The sequence below is a fragment of the Notamacropus eugenii genome, chromosome 2, assembly GCF_028372415.1.
Source record: "Notamacropus eugenii isolate mMacEug1 chromosome 2, mMacEug1.pri_v2, whole genome shotgun sequence".
Taxonomy (NCBI): domain Eukaryota; kingdom Metazoa; phylum Chordata; class Mammalia; order Diprotodontia; family Macropodidae; genus Notamacropus; species Notamacropus eugenii.
The window spans coordinates 112,812,048-112,829,200 of NC_092873.1; the positions used below are offsets into that span (position 1 = coordinate 112,812,048).

Below are 17,153 nucleotides of genomic sequence, written 5' to 3' on the forward strand. Positions count from 1 at the left end.
AAAACTAATGCAGCCAAGATTAAAAAGAAATCAAGAAACTGAGGGGGGAAAATATTTTACAGCATCTTTCTCTGATAAATGCCTAGTTTCTCAAATATATAGAGAGCTAGGTCAAATTTATAAGAATGCAAGTCATTCCCCAGTTGAGGAATAGTTAAAGAATATGAACAGAAAATTTTCAGAGGAAGAAATCAAAGCTATCTATAGTCATATTTAAAAATGGCCCAAATCACTATTGATTAGAAAAATGCTAATTAAGCAACTCTGAGGTACCACTTCACATCTATCAGGCTAATATAGAAAAGGAAAACAACAAATTTAGGAGTTACGTGTGGAAAAAATTGGGACACTATTGCACTGATATTAGAATTGTGAATTAATTCAACCATTTTGGAGAGTAGTTTGGAACTTTGCCAAAATGGCTATAAAACTGTGCATACCATCTAACCCAGTAATACCACTACTAGGTCATTTCCCAAAGAGATCAAAAAAAGAAGAAAAGGGCCTATATATACAAAAATATTTATAGTGGTTCTTTTTGTGGTGACAAAGCTTTGGAAATTGGGGGGATATCCATCAGTTGGGGAATGATAAAACAAGTTGTGGTATATAACAGTGAAAGAATACAAATGCGCTTTAAAAAATGAAGAGCAGGACAGTTTTAGAAAAGACTTACATGAACTTATATGGGAAGACTTATATGAACTGATGCAAAGTGAAATAAGCAGAACCATTGATCACCTGTGAATGACTTAGCTATTCTCAGAAATACAATGATCCAAGGTAATTCTGATTGATTTATGATGAAAAAATGCTCCAGAAAAAGAACCTGATAGAGTTTGAATGCAAATTGAATGATACTTTTTTAAAAAAAAACATTTTTTTTTCTTTTTTTTGTCTGTTTTCTTTTGTAACCTGGCAATAAGGAAACGTGTTTTACATGATTACATATGTATCATTGATATCAAATTGATTGTCTTCTCAAGGATGTGGGAGAGGAGAGAATTTAGAACTCAAAATTTAAAAACACTCAAATGTTAAAATTATTTTGACATGTAATTTGGAAAAATTAAAAGAATAAAATGGCTACATGCTATATATACATACACATGTATATATATGTATATGTTAGTTGATTTTCCTTGATCTTTACTGATTATGGAAATTAGAAGGAGTATAGTTCTATTTGTGTGTTTTCAATTAAGGGAGATCTTGCCCCAGTTCAGTACTTAAGCCACATCTGCTTTTATACTTTATGCCACATGTGTTGTAAGACCACTATTGGTCTTGGCTGCCTTATGTTTGGAAAATAACCCAAAAAGAGGAATTTGCCAATTACTTAATAGATATCAATTGAACTAAATAATTCAGGATTAAAAAGTCAATTTCACATGTCACTTCTTGAGTCTTGAATTACCTAGATTTTCTCCCTAGTTTGTCGGAATTTAGTTTGTAATTACAAGCATTCCATTTTACATTGTGCTATGTAGGCAAAGGGAAAAAAATTTTACTTAGGCAGTACCCGCAGTGTAGAGGAGGGCCACTAAAGTTAGGAGCCCATTTTGGTGATATAAGGAGAATTATTTAGTTCAGTGAAATCAACAATCATTGAGACCTCTGTGAAATTTTTGCTTGGGGGATAGGACAGAAATTCAAAATTCTTTGAGTCTATCGCATATAGTAGTTTTCAGAAAATCATTTAACTTTTTGCCTTTTCTCAGGGTCAGTTGATTCATTCATTCCTTTGAGTTTTTCTGACTTGGCAAGATGTACTGGAACTGGCATTCCATTAGGATACCCTTCAAAAACCTAAGGTCACTTTCATGGAATTGACCTTGGAAGATCAATAAGTTCAATGTATCTAAACATCAAATTGACTTTATTCAGTATGAAATAGTATATAGGAACATTAAATATAGTGTCTGAAATTCTGCATTCAAATTCTATCTCTGAAAATTGCTGACTGTGTGACAATCAGCAAGACATTTTAATTCCTGTCAACCTCAGTTCCTTTATCTCTAAAATGGAGATAATAATAGTTGGACTATCTAATATACTATCTAATATACATTAATATATATCTAAAAACAGTAGTTTTGAAGAATGTGCTATACAAATGGGATTAAAAAAGTAATTTATTTATTTTTAGTTTTCAATATTCACTTCCATAAGGTTTTGAGTTTCAAATTTTCTCTCCCTCCCTCTCCTCACTCTTCCCCAAGACAGCATACAATCTGATATAGGCTCTGCTTATGCATTCATATTAAACATATTTTCACATAAGTCGTGATGTAAAGAACAATTAGAATTAATGGGAAGAACCATGAGAAAGAAGAAACAAAACAAAACAACAACAGGAAAGGAAAGTAAATAGTATTCTTCAATCTGCATTCAGACTCCAAAGTTCTTTCTCTGGATGTAGATGGCATTTTCCATCATGAATCTTTTGAAATTGTCTTAGATCCTTGAATTGCTTAGAAGAGTTAAGCCTATCAAAGTCATTCATCACACAATGTGGTTGTTACTGGGTACAATTCTCCTAGTTCTGTTCATTTCACTCAGCATCAGTTCATATAAGTTTTTTCAGGCTTTTCTGAAGTCTGCTTGCTCATCATTTCTTATGGCATAATATTATTCTATTATTTTCATATACCACAACTGTTCAGCCATTCCCCAACTGATGGACATCCTCTCAATTTCCAATTCTTTGCCACCGCAAAAAGAGCTGCTATAAATATTTTTGTACATGTAGGTTCTCTTCCCATTTTTGTGATCTCCTTGGAATACAGTCCTAGAAGTGGTATTGCTAGGTCAAAGGTTATCTACAGTTCTCTAGCCCTCTGGGCATAATTACAAATTGCTGTCCAGAATGATTGGATCAATTCACAACTCTACCAAAAATGCATTAGTGTTCCAATTTTCCCACATCTCCAGCATTTATCATTTCCCCATTTTGTCATGTTAGCCAATCTGATGGGTTTGATGTGATACCTCAGAGCTGTTTTGATTTGCATTTATCTAATCAATAGTGATTTAGAGCATTTTTTGCGTATGACTATAGATAGATAGCTTTAATTTCTTCATCTGAAAATTTCCCGTTCATATCCTTTGACTATTTATCAATTGGGAAATGACTTGTATTCTTATAAATTTGACTTAGTTTTCTGTAGATTTTAGAAATGAGGACTTTATCAGAGATACTGGTAATAAAAATTCTTTCCCAGTTTTCTGCTTCCTTCCTAATCTTGGTTGCATTGTCTTGGTGCAAAACTTTTCAATTTATTGTAATCAAAATTATCCATTTTGCATTTCATAATGTTCCTTGCCTCTTATTTGGTCATAAATTCTTTCCTTTTCCATAAATCTGAGAAGCAAACTATTCCTTGCTCTCCCAGTTTGCTTATAGTATCAGCCTTTATATCTAAATAATGTACCCATTTTGACTTTATTTTGGTATACATTGTAAGATATTGGGGTCTATGCCTAATTTCTCTTGTACTATTTTCTAGTTTTCCCAGAAGTTTTGTGAAATAGTGAATTCTTATCCCAGAAGCTTGAGTTTTTGGGTTTATCAAACAGTAGATTAGCATAGTCATTGACTATTTGTGTCTCATGTATTTAACATATTCCACTGATCCACCACTCTGTTTCTTAGTCATTACCAAGTAGTTTGATGATTGCTGCTTTGTAATAAAATTTAAGATCTGGTAGGCTAGGCCACCTTCCCTTGCATTTCTTTTCATTAATTCCCTTGATATTCTGGACCTTCTGGTCTTCCAGATTAATTTTGCTATGATTTTTCTAGCTCTATAAAATAATTTTTTGGTACTTTGATTGGTATGGCACTGAATAAGTAAATCAATTTAGGTAGAAACAAATGTGAAATATTATGATTTATCTTAATGACACTTAACGAACAACAGTATAGAGAACTCTATCTTTTGCAAGGTTCCCTGATGTAACAAACAAAACAAACCCAAACACACACACCACACACACACACACACACACACACACAGACACACACACACACATATGCACTAGTTCCTTTGACTCCTCTACCAAAAATCAAGATTCTAACAATAGTTAATGAACAATGAAGTTTATCTCAAATTAGTTATTCAATTTAGCAATATAGTTGACTTAGATTTTATCATAGCATTTCAGATGCTGTCTCATGTTAATCTTATGGAAAAGAAAGTATGGCTAGATGACAATACAGCTAGGTGCATTCACAACTGATCGAATGGCTGGACCCAAAGAGTAATCATTAATTACTTAATGTCAACATGGAAGGTTTGCAGTAGAATATCTCAGGGATATATGCTTTACCCTGCTCTGTTTAACATTTTTACACACATACAGACAAAAATGTGAATTTGTTTATATGTATCTATATCTATGCATACACGCATACATTTTGGATAAAGGCCGTGCATCAAATTGGAAGATGACACCAAACTAACACTTGCATGATGAACTCAGAATACAAAAGTATCTTGTCAAATTAGAGGTTGGCTCGAGTCAAATAACATGGATTTTAATAGGGAAACATGTAAAGTCTTACACTTAAAAAAAGCAACTTCAGGAGTAAAAGGGGGAGACATAACTAGACAGCAATTCATGTAGAGAAAAGGTTTGCAACTTATTGTGGAGAGAAAGCTCAATGTGAATGAAACCTGTGCTACAGTAGCCAAAAGAGCCAGGATGACTTTAGGCTCCATTGTGAAACAGAGCATCCAGAATGAGGGAGATGATAGGCCTTTTTCAGTAGACCTTCTTGATCAGACCACATTTGCGTGGTGCCATATTTTAAGAAGGAGGTTGATATTGAAGAATATTAAGAGGAAAGTAAGTAGAATTGTGAAGGATCTCTGGTTTATGAGTATTATTTCAAGGACCCAGGGAATTTAGCCCAAGGAGAGATGACTCAGGTGGAAATGATGGCTATATTTAGGTAACTGAAGTGTTGTCAACATGTAGGAGGTTAACTTTATGCTATTTTGCCCTAGAACAAAGAACTAGAAGCAATGGTTCCTGTGAGAGGCAGGGAAGCAAATATAAACTTGATGTAAGGAAAAATTTCCTAAGAATTAGAGCTATGGAATGAGCTTCACTTGTAAGAAGCAAGTTTTCCATCAAGTGGAAGCCTTCACGCAAAGGCTGGATTATAGTTTTTTGAGAATGTTGTGGAGCAGATTATTGTTCACGTATGAGTTGGTCTAGATGGCTACTGAAGTATATTTTATTGTTGAGATCCTGTGGGTCTGTGAAATGTGAACTTCTTTGAATCACAAGGGCAAACAAAAAGAAGTTGAACGGCATTGGGACTATATTTGTCTTGCCACTTGCTAATGATCACCTTTATGGAACATTAGGCACATTATGGGGCCAGATTTGAATTTGATATTGTAAAAAGGTATATATTCTAAAGAAGACTAATGATGAGCCACATTAGGTGTCATCTACATATATAACTCAAGATTGATATAATAAAAGTCTGTTTTGAATAAGTTTATCCTGGACTATTGGAGAGAAGTAGTGTGTACAGAAAAACTCTGCCATTCTGTGTAGAGTGCTAGTCTTAGAGATAAGATCTGAGTTCTAATCCCACCTAGGGCACCTACTAGCTATATAACCCTGGGTAAGTTCTGTATTTTAGTTGGCTTAGCTCTAAAATGAGAATGAAAATAAGCTGTAGTACCTACCTTATAAAGTGACAGTCTCTCTTTTCCTTTGGGACTTAATGAAAAAAAATATCTATAAGCTATGCTTCCACTTCTTTACCATCCATTCTTTCCTTGACCCTTGGCAATCTAGTTTCTGCACCACCACTTTCCTAAAAACTTGTCAAAAGTCATTAATACCTATTATAATGGAAAAAAATTCAATGACTATTCTCTTTGAACATTCCACCACTTTCCTCCCACATTTTGGACTACTCTTTCCTATTGAAATCTTCTCTCAACATCAGGAACATCATAGTTTTCACTGGTTTTTTTGTTTTCTCAATTGAAAAAGTTCAGCAGTTCTCTACAGTTGACTGTACAAAGTTCAAACACTTTTGCTAGCTTTCAAAGTTTTACGCAATTTGGCCCCGTCCTATTTAAAAGTCTTATATTATCTTCTTCAGCTTTCTCTATATGCCAAACAAATGGGTTTTTTTCCATTCAATATACATGGAAAATTCTAATCAAATATCATCTACTCAATAAGCCCTTTCCTGATACTCACTATCCCCTCATTAATATGCTTGTCACAAGATAACGTGTATTAAAATCATCTGTATTTTCATATTATTCCTCTGCAACCATTGAGATTTGATGACATAATATTTATGACTGGAATATTCTTCTAGATGAGTATGCCTTATTCAAAAGAAACAGAGGATGTTGGATTAGCAGGCATATTAAACAATTACAAGCACAGAGGAAACCCAGGCACTAGAATAAATAGAGTGAAAAGCATTTGAGTGAGGATTGATAGAGGGAGGCAAAGATGTCATATTTTTTTCAGTAGAGCACACTACAAACCACCAGGACAGAAAATAAATAGATAAATTTGGGAAATAGATAAATTAGGGAAGTGCATTTTTTTTTAAAAGATGCACTGGAATGATCTAGTATTTTATTATCCAGATAACTGTCTCTTTCTCTTCCAGAAGCACAGTAGTAGAAAATTTCTTGACTTGCCTTAAAAAGAATTCCATCCTTCAAAAGGGAGAGGAGACTCCAAAAGGAAATTCTATTTTGGGTGTGATTCTCAATATAAGGGAGTGACTGGTTGTTGAGGCAGAAACAATGCCAAATTTTAAGGTAAGTGAGCACTCCTTTCTAGAATTTGTGATGGGAAAATAGAAAAAGGTAAACTAAAATATGACATATCTTAGTCTAGGAAAGATCCTATTTTAAGGTGTTTAGGGAAAGGACAGGAAACCTCTCATGTACAAAGATTCTACAAAGAAAATCAACCCAGGAGGAATGGGAAACTCTCAAGAATGAAATCCTGATGACACAAGGAGAAATAATTCTGATGAGAAAAAAATGGGAATTATCTGAAGATAGCAATATAAATTTATAAAGAATTTGCTAATCCACATGGTGGGGATATGGTATAATTCTGGCCCAGGTGATGGCCAGGGCCAAGTCAGAGAGACAGAAAATACCTTGCTGTGTGAAGGAACAAAAAGAAGGCCGGTTTCCATTACAATGTGTGTGTGTGTGTGTGTGTGTGTGTGTGTGTGTGTGTGTGTGCGTGTGTATGTGTGTGTGTGTGTGTGTGTGTAAGTGTGTGTTGGGGGAGGGGCTATACATAATGTGTAATGAATAAGTCTGAAAAATAAGTCTGGGTTAGATTTGAACAGCTTTAAAAGTTAAAGAGAGAAATTGATGCTTTATTCAAGATAGTGCAGGGAGAGCCACTGAAATTTACAAGGTAGGATATGAACTTAAGAAAATCACTTTGGGGGATTTGTGGAGGATAGGCTGGAATGAGGAGACACTTGAGGGAGACCAGTTAGAAGGCCATCTCAACAGTCTAGGCAAACAAGAAAAAGAAAATAAAAAGTGATGAAGGCCTGAACAAATGTTATGGTTTTGTGAGGAAAGAAAGAAGTCCGATGCGAAAAATAGTATGGAGGTAGAAACAGTAAGATTTGGCACCTGAATGGATATGTGGGATGAGTGGGAATGAAGACTCAGGTTATGATTTTGAAGTATAAAAAATTGGCAGTGCCATCAACAGAAATGGGCAAGTCTGGAAGAGGGGTGGAGAAAAGATAATAGTTCAGTTTTGAACATGTTGAGTTTGAGATATCTCTGGAACATTTATTTCCAGAACATTTAGTTCAAAAACTGTCACTGAGGCAGCTGGTGATGTGGGATTGAAGCTTTGGAAAGAGATGAAGACTGGATATATAGATCTGAGAGTCATCTGAAAATAGATAGTTAAGTTCATGGGAGTTGATGAGGTCACTGAAAGAGAGTATAGATAGAAGAAGAGGGTCCAGTACAGAACCTTAGAGAACACCCATATTTAGAGGACATAAGGATGAAGGGCCAGCAAAGGAGATGGAGGAGTGGTTAGACATCAAAAAGAGAGAGTAAAGTCACAAAAATGAAGAGAAGAGAGAGTAATTCAGTAGGAGAGGGTGTATTACAGAAGATGAATACATGGAAAGGTTACAGTGTGTGGCTTAGTACTATAGGAAAAGTGTCTGAAATACTGAGCCTATAATGAGCTGAGGAAAAGGAAAGCTAAGGACAACAAAAAGTCTTTTTAAAAATGTTTGATCTATTGGGATAATGGCTAAGGAATAGGATGGAACTATAATGATAGATAACAGAAGGCAGAGACAGACAATTATTTGCTTTTGTTGCCTCTATCAAAGTGAATGACCCATGGATGGGAAATGACAAAATGGCTGATAGAGAATAAAATGCAAGATAAATGAAGGGATAGTAAGAAAATGTATAGTTCCTCTTCATGAATGCAAGTTACTTGGTCCAGAAGAACAGTGACAATATTAGACTATTTGATCAATTAGCATTTCTTAAGCACCTACCAAGTGCCAGGCACTGTACTTAAGAAGTCAGTACTGAAAGAACTGAGAGATTGTGAGTAAAATGTGAAAAATGATGAGAAACTTGAGAGTGTAGAAGAGTAAATGCCCTAATTTTCAAATAAGAGAAGAGAATTTGGAGTATACATATTAAAAGTTCTTGACCTTTAATTCTTGGTAAAATTCTGAAACTTATTATTACAGAGATGATTTGGGTCCATTTAGAAAAGAAAGCAGTAAATAGAATGAACCAGTATGGTTTCATGAAGAACAGATCATGCTACTAAATAAACTTTATTTTCATTTTTTACAAGATTACTAATTTGGTAGAAAAGGGGAATTCCAAGGCTTACCCAATTTAAACCAAGTATTTAATGAATTATTTTGTGTTATTCTTGTGGAAAAGATAGATATGTGAGATAGACAATGGTTTAGTTAACAGGCTTCAGAAGTGGTTGGCTGGGCAAACTCAAAGATTAATTATTAATTGTTTGGTATCAACTTGGCAGTAGGTCTCCGGTGGAATTCCCAAGAGATCTGTCACTTTGTGTTTGTGCTGCTTAATATTTTTGTCAAAGCCTAAGGCGAAGAGATAGATGGTGACTTTTCAGGTGGGAGAAAGCTGGGAGGGAGTGCCAATATTCTGGATGACAGTGTCAGAATATAGAAAGATTCTGACAGTGGAGAGCACTAAGGGCAAAATCTATTAAGATATACTTTAACAGGTGGAAATGTCACTTTACAATGGGGTTAAATTCATAAATCCTATAAGTACAAGTTAAGGAGGGAATGGTTAGATAGCAATTTGGAGCCTACTTACATGAAATCACAATAATAACATAACAGTCATGGAGAAGGTGAAAAATAATTTGGTTTTATATACTTAACAACTTCTATATTCTCACCTGTAAACTAACTGGGATTGACTATATTTCACTCCCAAATCAGGTAAAATTATTTTCTTATTCTTTTATATTTTGCCAGTTCCCATATTCCCTTCTAACACCATGACTGAATGAATTAATTCATGAGTGTTTGTACAGAAGTAACATGGTATTGGAGAAAAGAGCACTGGAATCAGGAATTAATTCCAATACTAGCTCTCCCTCATTTCTGCCTACTGTCTTCCCTGGCTTTCTTTAAGTCACAACTAAAATCCTGTATTCTATAGGAAGACTTTTCCAACTCCCTTTAATTCTTGTGTCTTCCCTCCGTGAATTGTTACTTACTTATTCTACATATATCTTGTTTGCACATATTTGTTTGTTTGTTTCCCCATTAGATTGTGGACTTCCTAAGAGCAGGACTGTCTTTTGCTTCTTATTGTATTTTCAGTACTTAGCCCAGAGCTTGGCATATAATATGTACTTAATATATGTTTATTGATTAATTGTATGAAAAAAAAGATCATGGACTCAGTGTATTCCAAGCTTAGGATGAGCCAATAAGTTAATATGGCAGCCAAAGTAAGACTATTGGAACGCACTATGGAAGAGAGAGATTTTCCAGGAATAAGGAGGTGATAATTCCCTATATTCTGTCCTGGCCAGATAACAAGTGGAATACTGTGTTCAGATGTGGGGAAAGACACTGATAAAATAGCAGTCATTAAGAGGATAACCAGTCTGGTAATGACTTTGAGTATACGAAATATGATGATCATTTGGAGGAACTAGGGATGTTTGGTTTGGAGAAGAGAAGACTTCACGGAGCACATGATAGCTGTGTTCAGTATTTGAAGGATTGCTGTGTGGAAGAGACGTTAGAGTTTTTCTTTTTGGCTCTGGAGATTAGAATCAAAAGTTAGCATTTATAACTGAAAAGAGACAAATTTAGACTTGCTATTAGGGAAAGAAACCATTTTAAACCACTAAGGTCATTGAAAAATATAATGAGCTATCTCAGGAGTTATAGGGTTCCCTTTGTTGGAGGTCTTTGAGTCCAGAATGGATGACTTCCTATTAGGTATTTCATAGTAGTGATTCTCTTCAGGTTTGGATTGGACTAGATAACCACCAGAATTCTCCGACTTTTTTTAAAATTTCAGGTTATAACCTAAACAGAAGCTGTTTCCTATCTACGCATCATATTCCCCCACCATTGCCTTGCGCAACACTTTGCACACTCTAGGTCCCTTTCAAAAAGGCAAAGAGGGGCAGCTAGGTGGCACATTGGGTAGAGCACCAGCCCTGGAGTCAGGAGGACTTGAGTTCAAATTTGACCTCAAACACTTACTAGCTTTATGTTTCTGGGAAAGTTGCTTAACTCTAATTGCCTCCAAAAAAATTGCAAAGGCAATAGGTTCATAGGCTCAGTACCACCTTGATTGGCTGGGTATATTTGATCTTTGCCATTTCTGAACTAGGCCACTCTGCCCCTCCATAGGCATCTTAGTGACTAAGTACGTGCCATTTATAGTTTTCTAATCGGTAAAGTTCGTAGTTTCCACATTTGCCTCTGAAAGGATGACTCACTGGTTCTAATTTTTGACTGGAACATTTTATGTTTTCAGAAAGATATGATTATTTTGCACCTGAATAGGAAACATAGATTTAAAATGTATTTTAAAAAAGTTATTTTAATGTATCTTCTACAGAAGTAGTATATTACCTTCTTATCTTTCTCCAGAGAAAGCAACCAAATATTAGACTGAATTTTTAAGAGTCTATCCAAGTTGTCTGCCAACACAAAGATAGCTTGCTTCCTGGATCCTATATCAACTTTGGTTATATTCTAATTTTATCATTAAAATCATAAAAATATTTATATTAGTATATGATGTTTCATTAGTAATAGTAAAATCATTGAAAATGGAAATCACTCAGCCTATAAATAACTCAGGCCATTTTAATTTGTTGCTATCAGTCTTTTAGGTTCTATCTTCTTGATGCCAAACACCTGGATGAAAACTGAAATCTTTAGCAAATGATTCCAACTATCCAGATGTTTAGCACTGTGTACAGAAAAAAACATCTGAGTACTTAGCCAAATATCAAAGCCTCTCTCCAGATGTTTGGCCCTGCATGACACAGCTTGTGTCTACAATGTATAAGGTTCAAAGGAAATTCTAGGTACCAGTCCATTTCAGATTGAGGTATCTATTTATATAAGTATAATGACAATTTTGAGCTTTGCCTTTACATAGCATCCATCCAAGATGCTCAAAGTTGGGTGAATGCTATTTCCTCTTACAAAAGAGAGGGATGTAACATAGATTTTAAAGAATTATATAAACTTCTTATGCATGGTTTTCTCTTCCCTAAACTGTTAAGTATATATATGGACATATTATAGGATCATTGATTCAGATCCAGAAAGAAACTTAAAGATTATTAAGTCCACTACCTTTTTTTTGGAGATGAGAAAATTGAGGCCCAAAGAAGTTAAGAGACTTGTCCAAGGTCACACATATGGCAAGTGGAAGAACCAACCAAGATTCAAACTCAGATTTAGATGCTCAATAATTTCTTTTAAAGAGCATCAAAGTCTTCCTGCCTTTAAAAAAATCATAAAGCTTTTTCTATATCTGATGAATGGATATTTATCAGATCTTCATAATCCTAACTTAGGATATGCAAAAGTTCAGTCTCTGACCTTCTAATGCCTTCACTTTAATGAAGGGAGGTGGGCGGAGGTTGGTAACCCCATATATGTATTCCAGCAGGTGGCATATATCAGACATTTCAGTCTAGCATGCATCGTGATTACTACCATCTGTGCAACCATAGTGGCATCTTTGCCTCTCTTTCTGTTTTCCTTGCTCATCTTTCTCCACTCTCATAACGGGAGGGGGAATGGAGAGACAATGCCTGTCAAGTTGCTAAAGTTACCCCTCCAAGAGCGCACATATCCATCATGTTCCTTCTTCCTTCTCCATATTTCTAGTCAGCAAAACACAACTATTAATAGGACCTGGGAGAAGCCCACATATGCTTGCTTCCTTTTTTACTAATTTTATGTTAGTTTTCTTTGAATGGTAGCTAGAGTTGGCATTTTAGTGTGAATATCATGATATCACTGATTTATTTATTTTGGTAGGAGAGGTAGATGTCTAATTTATGCCCTTGTGGAGTACAATTTCCATAGGGTGCTATTATTCCAGTTGAGTCATTAACAAAGTGGCCATGCCAGTCTGGCATATGGGAAGTGGGAGAGAAGGAAAAGGAGGAAAAAAGGGAGAAGAAGGGGAAGGAGAGGCAGGAGGGAAGAGAGGAGGAAGATGGGGAGAAAACAGAAGGAAAGTATCTGATAAGCATAAGAGGAGAATGAATTAAGTGGACTCAAACCGTGCAGAGAAGATTAAATGGAGACAGAGATATTGGAGATAGTAGTGAGTAGACTTGTAGTGTAGGAACTAAGTATGAATTAGACTTTTTTCCCCTTGAAGTACTAAGAATTGGGAAACTCATAATAATAATGTGTTAATATTTCAAATTTTCATGCTTTTATTGGTATAGGACTCCTATAAACAAAAATATCAATTCTTCTATGTCTCAATAATAACTGACACTTAATGCTTTAAGATCATCAAAAAAGGCTTTACATGAATTATCTTATTTGATCCTTAAAACAGCATTTTGAGGTAGGTCATAACAATGTCATTGTTTCCACTGTCCAGATAAAGAATCTAAGGCACAGAGAAGATTAAAAATTCAAGTTTTCCTAAATTCAAGTTATGTATGCTTTTCACTATACTGTACAATTTTTAGCTCTAGGAGTTGCTTGTGTCTAAAAAAAATATTTTTGCATTGAATCTGATGGTGAACCCTTCTGAACTTAACAAAGCTGCTTCTTGGTACCTCATGCAAAAGCTAGCATTTACATAAAACTTGTAAGTTCTCAAAGTATTTTACAAACATTAACTCATTTCGTCTTTACAAGGAGACAGATTCTACTATTGTTCTCATTTTGCACATTGCAAAAGGAATTGAATGATGTTATAAGATACCAAGAAATAATAAAACTAGGAAAAAATAGAAGAGAATTTGAAATACCTCATTAGAAAAACAAGTGATATGGAGAACAGATTGAAAAGAGACAATATAAGAATGGTTTGACTACCTGAAAGTTATGATTGAAAAAGAATCTGGATACAGTATTACAAGAAATTATTAAGGAAAATTGCCCTGAAGTTCTAGAACAAGAGGGTAAAGTAGAAATAGAAGAAAATCTACTGTTCATCACCTTAAAGAGATCCTAGGAGGAAAACTTATAGGAATGTCATAGCCAAGTTTCTAAACTCCCAGATTAAGGAGAAAATATAGCCACAAAAAAGTAAAACAATTTAAATAGTACAGAAATACAGTCAGGATTTCACAAGACCTAGTAGCTTCTACTCTATATTTTGAAGAGCAAAAGAGTTGGAATTGTATCCCATTGTAACCAGCAAAGCTGAGTATAATCCTGAATGAAAAAAAAATGGTCATTTGATGAACCGAAAGACTTTCAGGTATTTGTAACAAAAAGACTGGGTCCCGTCTTGAAGCCTTTTCAGCTGGGTAGGCTGCCAGGCCTTGGGTCCTTTGGTGAGGGTTAGACTCTTATGTTGCCACCATGTCATGATGAGGCATACTCCCAAGTTGGATTTTTGTGGAGGGTCACAATCATGATGATGAAAATGACAACAATTATGATAGAAATGATAATGAGCAGCATATTACATATGCATGATCATGAAGGAGATTTTAAACTTAGGTAGTTCATGAATCTGGATATTTTTATTAGGTAGTTATATTCCAGGCATTGTGAGAAGTGTTGAGGAAACAAAGAAAGGTAAAAGATAGTCTCTGATCTCAAGGGGTTCAAAGTCTAATCTGGGAGACATTAAGTAGGAACAGAATAGGTTTCCTGTGGAAGGTAGGATTTTAGCTGAACTCTGAAGGAAGCCAATGAAGCTAGAAGGCGGAGATGAGGAGGGAGAACATCCTAGGTGTGGTGGACAGCTATTGGTGATGCTGGGAGTCATAAGATGATATATCTTGCTTGAGGTACAGCAGTAAAGCCACTGCTACTAGATTTCAGAATGCCATGGGGGTAGAGAGGTGTAAGATGGTAGAAGAGAGAGAGAGAGAGAGAGAGAGAGAGAGAGAGAGAGAGAGAGTGCATGCGTGCGTGTAGCTTATGAATGTCTTTGAACATGAACAAAAGATTTTAAAATTTTGATCCTGCATTAGGGAGTCTTTGGACTATGACGTGATCATATCTGCCCTTTTGGAAAAATTCTTTAGACATCAGGGTGGAGAATGAGCTGGAGTGGGGAGAGATTTGTGTCAGGAAGAGTAACCAGCTGGCTATTACAACAGTCCAAATGTGAAGTGATAAGGGCCTGTACCAGGATAGAGTCAGAGGAGAGAGGGTTGTGTATGTTCAAAATGTTATGATGATAAAGTAGATAGACCTTGGCTGTGGATATACACAAAGAAAACTAATGTATGTAATATTAGAAGGGAAACAATGGACTAGTAAAAATGCTTGCAACATGTTTCTCTGATAAAATTCTTATTTCCAAGATTATAAAAGGAATATATTAAAATTCATAAGCATAGGAGCCATTCGTATAAATGCTGAAAATACATGAATAAACAATTCTCAACAGAAGTCTAAGTTCTCAATAGTCATTTTAAAGATGATCCAAATCACTAATGTGAGAGAAATACAATGTAAAAATCTGATGTTATAACTCATATCCATCGGATTGGTAAAGCTGATAAAAAAGAAAAATAAAATTTGGAGGAACAGTGGAAAAATAGGTGTATATAAAATGGTCCTGGAATAGGTGTATGTGAAATTCTGGACTGCAGTTTAGAACTGTGCTTCCTAAGTTACTAAACCATGCATACCCTTTCACCCAGTGATACTGCTACTAGGCTTATATCCCAAAGAGAACAAAGAAAGGGGAAAAAGCCCTATATGTACAAAAATATTTATTCAACTATGTGTGTGTGTGTGTGTGTGTGTGTGTGTGTGTGTGTGTGTGTGTGTGTGTGTGTGTGTGTGTGTGTGTAAGAACTAGAAACCAAGTCAGTGGCCATTAATTTAGTAATGACTGAGCAAATTTTGGTATATGAATTGAGAGGAAAATTTATTGTTTTACAGAAAATTATTCTGTAAGAAATGATGAAGGGGACAGAAGTCTCATCACTGTAATGATTGACCATATTTTCCTTCTGAAACAGTTGTTTCATCCCCTTAATTCTGTGGGCTGAGAGCTCTGGAAGCAGCCAGTGCTGCTGCTGATTCAGTCACTCCCAAGACCTGCCACTGGTTTGTTGGAGTGGGGGCTATGCTTGCTTGGCCTGTGCTGGGCTGAGCTACTCTCTCCTCCAGGTCCAACAGATCTTTTGTGTTGACCTTCTAGGTGGTCTTTGCCACCTGTGGGCCGAGAAATCTGCCACTGCTGCCAGTGATTCAGTCACCCCAAGGCCTGCTCGGGGTTTGCTGCGACCTTGTCTGCAGTGGCCTGGCCAGTGCTGGACTGTGCTCCTCTCTCACTCTGGTGTAACAAACCTTTCCTGTCAACCTTCCAGGTTGTCTTGGACTGGAAATTTGTTTCCCTCTGTCTTTTTTGTGGGTTCTGCTGCCCTAGAATTTGTTTAGATTTGTTTTAAAGGTATTTAGAGAGGTTTAGGGGAGAACTCAGGTGAGTCCCTGCCTTTAGTCCACCCTCGTGGCTCTGTCCCCTTAAAAATTTTTTCTAAAAGCTCAAGAGCAAGGACAACTCTGGTCAGCTATAATAGAATAACCCCATGCTCCTTTAATAGGTAAGCTACAAAGGATGAGGTTATGCAATCAGGATCGGGGCAGCTAGGTGGTGCAGTGGATAGAGCACTGGGCTTAGAAACAGGAAGACATCTTTCTGAGTTTAAAATCTGGCCTCAGATACTTGCTAGCTGTGTGACCCTAGGCAAGTCACTTCACCCTCTTTGCCTCACTTCCTCATCTATAAAATAGGTTGCAGAAGAAAATGGCAAACCATTCCAATATCTTTGCCAAGAAAATCCCTAATGAATGAATGCCAACAGTTATTTAATTACAAAATTTACCCCAAAATTTAAGAGGATGAGATAATAAAGAACTAATACTTTAGAAAACTTTTAAAATGGTACAACTCCTTTTCGTTTTCACTAAAACATTATTTTTATGATTATTTTTTAAAATTTATTTAACTTTTAACATTCATTTTCACAAAATTTTGGGTTCCACATTTTCTCCCCTTTTGTCCCCTCCCCCACCCCAGAACACTGAGCGTTCTAATTGCCCCTGTCTGCCAATCTGCCCTCCCTCCCTCCCCACCCCTTCCCTTTGGAAGGCAAGCAATTCAACATAGGCCAGATCTGTGTAATTTTGCAAATGACTTCCATAATAGTAGTGTTGTGTAAGAACTAATTATATTTCCCTCCATCCTATCCTGCCCCCCATTACTTGTGTTCTCTCTTTTGATCCTGTCCCTCCCCATGAGTGTTGACCTCAAATTGCTCCCTCCTCCCCGTGCCCTCCCTTCCATCATCCCCCCCACCCTGCTTATCCTCTTATCCCCCACTTTCCTGTATTGTAACATAGGTTTTCATACCAAAATGACTGTGCATTTTATTCC

At 36.0% G+C, this 17,153-nt stretch overlaps 1 protein-coding gene across 1 annotated transcript in view; it reads right to left on the reverse strand.

Annotated features, from left to right (window-relative positions):
• Nucleotides 1-17,153, reverse strand: part of PTCHD4 (patched domain containing 4) — a 318,279-nt gene that overhangs the window by 24,665 nt on the left and 276,461 nt on the right. The window lies entirely within an intron of this gene.